The 8,392-nt window shown below is 38.8% G+C and overlaps 1 long non-coding RNA gene across 1 annotated transcript; it reads right to left on the bottom strand.

Annotated features, from left to right (window-relative positions):
* Positions 1-224: 224 nt before the first annotated feature.
* On the bottom strand, positions 225-1,723 carry LOC105493476 (uncharacterized). The gene is made up of 2 exons (XR_011608780.1): positions 1,605-1,723; positions 225-467 (listed from the first exon to the last, which is right to left on the bottom strand). It is a non-coding gene; the product is annotated as an uncharacterized lncRNA (long non-coding RNA).
* Between the last annotated feature and the right edge of the window lie 6,669 nt (positions 1,724-8,392).

Consider the following 8,392-nt stretch of genomic DNA (forward strand, 5'->3'; position numbering starts at 1 on the left):
AAGAACAACGTAGATAACTCTGTGCTGAGTAAGAGATGCCAATTTCAAAAGAAAAGCACAATGCTGGAGAAGAGATTAGTGATTGCCAGGGATTATGGTGGAGGGAGGGAGCGACTATAAAGGGACTGCATGGGGAAGCTTTGGGGGGTTATGGCACTGTTGTGTACCCTCTTAGTGGTGGTTACACAAATCTATACATATGTGGAAATCCAAACAGCTGTACATCAAAGAAAAAAGTCAACTTTACTATGGGATAATTTGGAAAATAATTTTTTTAAAGGCCAATGCCTCCCTATTTGACTTTTCTGTTCACAGTTTGTTGTCAACCTCTTCTTTACTTAACTGATGACATGATGACATCCTGTTTTCGCTAACGCTGCTTGCCTGGCGGGGAGATGTGAGGCATGTGTGAGGCATTGCAGATACAAAGATGAGTCAGGCAGAGGCTCATGCACAGGGCTCACCACCTGGGCAAGGAAATGAGACAGGGAAGTGAAGAGACGTCAACAATTTGTGCTACAGAAATTCAAGGGGTGAGAAGTCCCTGATCACTATGGAAGTGTAAGTACAAAGCGTGTTTCCTTAACCAAGAAGGAATAATTGGCTCTGTCTAATGTTTCCTTACCAAATATATTTTTGGTACATTTGAAGACTCCCTTGCTTTGATCAAAAAATATTAAATTAAAAAATCTCATTAGTTGATAGGAACAGTGCCTGCTGGGTTGTAAATTTATTGAAACATGGCCTTTGTCTAATTCCACTTATATATTCCAATAACCAGCACTCTGACACATAGAAGTCCCATCAGTCATTAAGTATTTATTAAATAAATGGATGAAAGATAACATCATGAGCACAATATTTGAATCATTGCTAGTCACTACAATATTATTTCGTATTTAGTTGTCATATTCATGAGTATAGCTTCTGACATAGTCATTTGGAGATGAAACATATTTTAATTAATATGTGCCCACTACATTATGAGGCTCTGTAGGTGACACTCCCCAGGGGAAAGTCCCTAAAAGTGAGTCACCGTGATTATTCATGTCCTGTGGCATCAGTCTTTGAAACCAATATCTACAGGAAATAAATACCAGGAATGTGAATGCAGATGCTTCGAGAAGACCACTAATCCTGCTATGATAAGTAACTGGGCAGTTATTCAAGTGGGGTGTTTTTAGTGCCATGGAAACAGACAGAGTCGGTGTTTTCCAAGGGAAAGTGTTTTAAATCCAGAGTCCTACCTAATCTGGATATAAATAGGCTGACTGTTAACGAATCTAGCTTCCTAAACCAAGCCCGACCTTAATGTTCTCATATGTGAGATAAAGGTCACCCACCACAGTCTGGTGTGAATTCGTGGCAATTAAGGTGCTTACTTAGAAGAAGTCATTATTTTTATTCCCATCTGGGTGAAAGTCAAGTTCAAAGTCAGAGTTGTATCAGGGTTCAGCTTCTGTGATCAGTCAGACCATTTCTGTTTAGAAGTGAGTTTTCTAGAGTAAGTGCTAAGTATTTTAGGCAAAGAAACCCAGCTGTGAAAACACTGCTAACATTTGTACAGTTGTTTTATATGTGGATTTATTTTTACTTGCACTTACTTTAGTGAGATTCTTTGCAGAGAAGTTCCTCTTCCCCTCCGCTCCTTCCCCGTCGCTGACTCTGGCTGCCTCTCGTGGGTCATTTGAGAAACGACAGTCTGTCTTGCTAATCCTTACAGGTCACAAGTGTTCTGCATCACGGCACACCCTTGACTAATTAGCATTAATAAGTGATGCTGGGAGAAAGAACCCTGGAGAAGAAGCAGAAGGCTTGTTTTGCCAAATTGGAATTGACCCAGCTTGCAAAATTTTCCAGCGTCCTTTCTTACTCTCTTGCCTCTTGTGTGTTCTTCCTGCCTAAACATACATTTCTGACATGAGGTCTTGGACAGCCCATGAAATACACTGCCCTGCATACCTTTTGCTCCAGGGGGCATGGGGACTTTATTTATTTAATAAACTTTTCCTAAACGGTCTACTGTGTACAGGCCATAAGGGATAATAAGACGTCATTTCTGCCTCCTACCTCTTTACGTTGTTTCAGCAGAGATATAGTAAAGATATATCTAACTATATATTAGTTATTGAGCACCTACTGTGTGAAAGGCATTGGGTAGGTACAAATAGAAGAGGCTTGCAGAATAAACAGGACTCCAGTAGGCAGGGAACCAAAATAGGACAGGACAGGTAGGCTGCGCAGCAAAAGGAAAAGCTCAAAGGCAGGAAAGTAAAGGGCCAATTAGAGGGCTCTGGGTAGGGAATCCAAACCAAAAGGGCTTAGTGGAACCTTCTGGGTCTATACCCAAAAGCAGGGTTTCAAAGAGATATTTATTCTACCAATGTTCATAGCAGCCATATTCATAATAGCCAAAACAAGGAAGCAACCCGAAGGTCCATCAGTGGATGAAAGGATAAATAAAATGTGATCTATAAGGGAGTGGAATAGACTTAAAAAGGAAGAAAATCCTGCCATATGCTACAACATGGATAAGCCTTGAGGACAGGGTGCTACTGAAATAAGCCGCTCATCAAAAGAAAATACTGCATGATTCCAATTACATGATATAGTTAAGAGAAATTACAGTCATAGAAACAGAACGTAGAATGGTGGTTTTCAGGGGCTGTAGGGGAGGAGAGAAAGAGGAGTCATTGTTTAATGGGTATAGAATTTTAGTTTTACAGGACAAAAAGTTATGGAGATGGATGGGGTGATGGATGTGCATTATGAATGTCTTTAGTAATACTAAACTATACACTGAAAATGGTAAAAATTGTAAATTGTATGTGTATTTTACCACAATAAAAAAAGAATGGAAAAAAATGGGCATAGTGGAAAAACTCAGGGTTCAAATCCTACCTCTTTCCCTTATGCACTGATTCTTCATATACAGACTAAAAGTAACAATTGTGCTTTTCAGGGTTGTTGTAGGTATTTAAGAAAATCCACTTAATATATGCAGGCAGGAGGTAAAAGATAGTTTTTCGTACTAGTCAGTTTGACTCTAGCAAACAATTTATGAAGACGGACATGGAAAATGAGGTGGCAAAAGCAGTTTAGAGCCTCAAGTGAAATGCTTTGAATGCTTATCTATAAAACGGAGTTTTACTCTGTGAACAGTGAGGAACCATTGATGGTCAGTGAACAAAAGAGTGACATGGTCATGGAGCCGTTTTCAGAACAATGAGGAGTGGATTAGGAGCAGGGAGAGAAGAGACTCACCAAATAGCTGGCAATTGCTGCAGTGATTCTGCTGAGAAAATGGAAAGGAAAAGGTTTACTTGAAGTGACGGTACTTTGCTCTGAGAACATTTTTATTCTACTTTAAATAAAATTCAAAGTCATATCAAGAAAACTTCAGGTAAAATGTAAATAAGTTAATGTTTTCCATGCTTGATCAATTCCCAATTTTTTAATCAAACACTATATGTTTGGTGACAAAACATAAATGTGATGTGGCATCCTTCCATGAGTACACACTTTGTGTGTTAACAAAAAGCAAGCCCCTGATTTCATAAATCCCAGACCAGACAGCACCTCAGGTTCTGGGAGCCTTCTGCCTCTAAGAGACCACTCAGCTTTCAAGGGTCCACACAGATCTAAGTGAAAAACTATAGGAATAACCATTTTGGAACCAGGTTACCTCAAAGACTTTCAGATGTTTATTTGAACATTTAGGCACATTTGGAAGAGAGCAACTTAATGTCCCCAAAGAGGAAATCATTGAATAAAGGCTTGTGTTTAAAAGAATTGTGCAGTCATTAAAATCACATGTTTATGAAACAATGCTCATGGTATATTAAATAAACTAACCTAGAAAAAAATGTTCTTTAGGGTATCATTTCTGTTACAAAGTTAAACATATATTAACGTAATACTATGTGTATAAGTAAAGAACTGAAAGAACACACATTACTTTTTTTTTTTTGAAATTCAGTCTCACTCTGTCACCAGACTGGAGTGCAGTGGCACGATTTCGGTTCACTGCAATCTCCACCTCCCGGGTTCAAGCGATTCTCCTGCCTCAGCCTCCTGAGTAGCTGGGACTACAGGCGCGTGCCACCATGGCCAGCTAATTTTTGTATTTTTGGTAGAGACGGGGTTTCACCATGTTGGCCAGGGTCCGGATCTCTTGACCTCATGATCCACCTGCCTTTGCCTCCCAAAGTCTGGGATTACAGGAGTGAATTCCTGCTCCCAGCCCACATTATATTTTTAACAGCGATTATCTATGACTGAAGAAATTATGATGGTTTTAAATGAGAGATTACAAACTGACAGCTTAAGGTTGCATTTGACTTCTAGACATTTTTGTTCACTTAAGCTTTTCTGTTCTGTTACCCCTCTTCACACTGTTCTCCAAGGACCTACTCACTTTGTATATATTTAGGTTACCTGCCAGAGCACTGCAGGTGTTCCTGGGTGAAGTTTTCACCTTTGCACTTTTCTACAACAAGCAGGCTTTAATTTTATATAAGAAAAAGCAGGCCGGGCGCGGTGGCTCAGGCCTGTAATCCCAGCACTTTGGGAGGCCGAGACGGGCGGATCACGAGGTCAGGAGATCGAGACCATCCTGGCTAACACAGTGAAACCCCGTCTCTACTAAGAAATACAAAACACTAGCCGGGCGAGGTGGTGGGCGCCTGTAGTCCCAACTACTCGGGAGGCTGAGGCCGGAGAATGGCGTGAACCCGGGAGGCGGAGCTTGCAGTGAGCTGAGATCCGGCCACTGCACTCCAGCCTGGGCGACAGAGCGAGACTTCGTCTCAAAAAAAAAAAAAATAAAAATAAAAAAAATCTTCCTGTAAAAAATTACATAAATCACTTCCCTTCTGCTGCCCTTAGTCCTAGGGTACGAGAAATAACAGCACACTTCCTATCATCCCCATAGGAGGCTCCTCAGCTGATAGCTGTGGGTATGACCAGCCCCACCTCAGCCCTTGTTTTTGAAGGCTCTAAACATTCTGATCTTAACACTTGGGGTAGAAAACCACAGTAAAATATTTATCTACGCACGATGGTCAGTATTTAAAGTGAGAGAATAATAAAATTATTATTCAATATATGCAATTTTGGAAGGTGCAGGATCTTTAAATATAGGAATTGCTTGAGTGAGGAAAATCAAAGCGATTTTTGGTGGTGGTACATTCAATATCACTCATTTAATCCAAGAACTTCATTTTACAAATTGGGAAATTAATAACCAAAGACATAAACCAGATAAGACTTGATTAATGAGATACTGAATAGAATACTAGGTAGATCTTATGCAGTGGTTACTGGGGACCAGGCCCTTGTCCACGTGTGCTGCAGACTCATTCAATCCTCTCAGCAGCCTGCATGGTAGGTGTGACTTCTTGCCATAGTATTTGTTCCATTTCCAAATAAATTAACAGAGATTTACAGAAACAGCAGTATAGACTTTAGAGCTGATGAAGCCCTCATTGATCACCTTTCTCAATGTCCGCATTTTATGAGTAAAGAATCAGAGGACCAGGTACATTCGATGATTTGCCCAAAGTCACTATTTTCTAGGACTAAAATTCCAGTATCCTGGCGTTTTCCAGGTGCTCTTTCATCACATTATGTTCCCTTCATCTGTGAACTGAAAAATAAATAAGTTAAGACCAGGCACAGTGGCTCACACCTGTCATCCTAGTGCTTTGGGAGGTCGAGGCTGGCAGATCACCTAAGGTCAGGAGATCAAGACCAACCTGGCCAACATGGTGAAACCCTATTTCTACTTAAAATACAAAAATTATCCAGGTGTGATGGTGCGTGCTTGTAGTCCCAACTACTCTGGAGGCTGAGGCAGGAGATTCGCTTGAACCCAGGAGGCTAAGGTTGCAGTGAGCCCAAATAGCGCGACGGCACTCCAGACTAAGTGACAGAGCGAGACTCCATCTCAATAAATAAATAAATAAATAAATAAATAAATAAATAAATAATAACATAAAATATAACAAAATAAGTAAGTTAAATTACTAACATTTTGACTTAATAAAGTGGGATGACATGAAGGAACTTTTTATTAAGGTAATCAAGAAAAGCTGTCATTGAAAAAATAATATATTTTAAAATTTTATAACAAGGACTCTGGTTAGTAAAAATAAACAACTAAGTGTATTTTCATTCTACTCCTTGGAAAATATGAAGTACTCATTCTTACTCAAAAATAAATAGATAACCTTAATAACCATACATCTATTACATAATTGAATATAAAATTAAAAATCTTCTTATAAGAAAACCCCAGACCCAGAATGTTTTCATTGGTGAATACAAGGGGTTGGCAAACTGACCTGTGGACCAAACGTGGCCCAACACGTTTTTCTACAACCAACAAACAAAGGAGAGTTCTTACAGTTTTAAATGGTTGGGAAGTAATTGGAAAAAAATAGTTATTTCTTGACATCTGAAAGTTATGTCATTCAGATTTCAGTACCCATAAATGAAGTTTTGCAGAAACACAGCCATGCTTATTCATTTTTGTATTGTTGTAGACAATACAATGGCAGTATTGAATAGTTGTGGCAGAGATGGTTTGGCCTATAAAGCTTAAAATATTTGCTATCAAATTTGTTTTAAAGAAGTTTTCTGATCCCTGAATTCTACCAATGAGGGAATAAGTAATACCAACTCCACACAATTCTTCTAGAAATCCGAATAGGACACTTTTCAACTTCACTTTATGTAGCTACCAAAATATACACATGACATATACAGGCTTGTCCCTTGATATCCATGAGGGATTGGTTCCAGGACCCCTGTGGTTACCAAAATCCAAGGACAGTCAAGTCTCTGATATAAAATGGCATAACACTTGGATGTAACCTATGCACATCCTACGGTATACTTTAAATCATCTCTATATTACTTATAATACCTAATACAATGTAACTGCTACATAACTGTTACACTGTATTTCTATGTGTACTATTTTTTACTGTTTTATTGCTATTTTTCCAAGTATTTTTGATCCATGGTTTGTTGATTCTACAAATGCAGAATCCCAACATACAAAATGCCGACCGTACACTGGAAACTATAGAACATGACAAAAAGAAATTAGAAGACCCAAACAAATGAGTCCTCATGAATTGAAAGACTCAATATTATCAAAATATCTATTCTGCTCAAATTGATCTATAGATTCAATGCAATCACAATCAGACTCTCAGAAACAGGTGTTTTTGCTTGTTTGTGTTCTGTTTTGGTAGAATTGCTAAGCTGATTTAAGAATTTATAAGGAAGTACAAAAGACCCAAAAAGACCAAAATAGTTTTTGTTTGTTTGTTTTAATGAGATAGGGTCTCACTATGTTGGCCAGGTTGGTCTTGAAGTCTTGGCCACAAGCTATCCTCCCGCTTCAGTCTCCCCACAGTGTTGGGATTACAGGCATGAGCTACTGTGTCCAGCCACAAAATGACCAAAATAGTTTTGAAAAAGAAACAAAGTTGGAGTTCTTATGTCATGGGATTTCAAGTTTTATTATAAAGCTATAATAATCATAACAATGTGGTTAAGGCATAAGGATAGAGCCATAGATCAGTAAAACAGAATAGAGAGTCATAAAATAGTAACTCACATATTTGAACAATTGTTTTACAACAAAGAATCCAAAGTAACTTAATGGAGAATAAAGAAAGGATAACGTTTTGAAAACTGGCACTAGAACAACTAGATATCCATATTTTAAGTAGGAGAGAGGGAGGGAGGGAGGGAGGGAGGAAGGAAGGAAGGAAGGAAGGAAGGAAGGAAGGAAGGAAGGAAGGAAGGAAGGAAGGAAGGAAGAGGAAAAGAAAATAAATAACAAATAATTTATATTCCTTCCCTCTCTTTCTCTCTCTCTCTTTGGCTACAAGAGAAAACATCTCTTCAGAATGCTATTTTGGGTGATGAATAGGTTATATGTTAGGAGAGAAGGGTTCTAACCACAGAGTACGTGGGCATTGACTGAAGGACCAAAGAGTTTTATTCTTAGTATAAAGGCAATAGGACACATTGTAAAATGTTGAGCGGAAATGTGACATAACTGGAAGGGCATTTCAGAAAGCATTTTAAAATTGAAATGTGTAGGAAAGATTTAAATACGAAGAGACTAAAGTCATGGACAGCAGTAAGGAAGCTTTTACTAAGAACACAGACGAGATAGGACAGGGTGCTATTGTTGGGCATGTTCCCTCCCTTCCCTGTAAGGGGCAGATAAATCCTGGGAACAACCAAATAACACATATGAAACGAAGAGGGTCATTTCCTGACAAAATAGATCAGGTATGAAAGGAGCTCCAGGGAGAAGAAAATCAACAAAGAATCAAATAATTGAGGCAAACTTCATGAAGGCAGTCAG

The sequence above is a fragment of the Macaca nemestrina genome, chromosome 1 (assembly GCF_043159975.1).
Source record: "Macaca nemestrina isolate mMacNem1 chromosome 1, mMacNem.hap1, whole genome shotgun sequence".
In the NCBI taxonomy this organism is placed as follows: domain Eukaryota; kingdom Metazoa; phylum Chordata; class Mammalia; order Primates; family Cercopithecidae; genus Macaca; species Macaca nemestrina.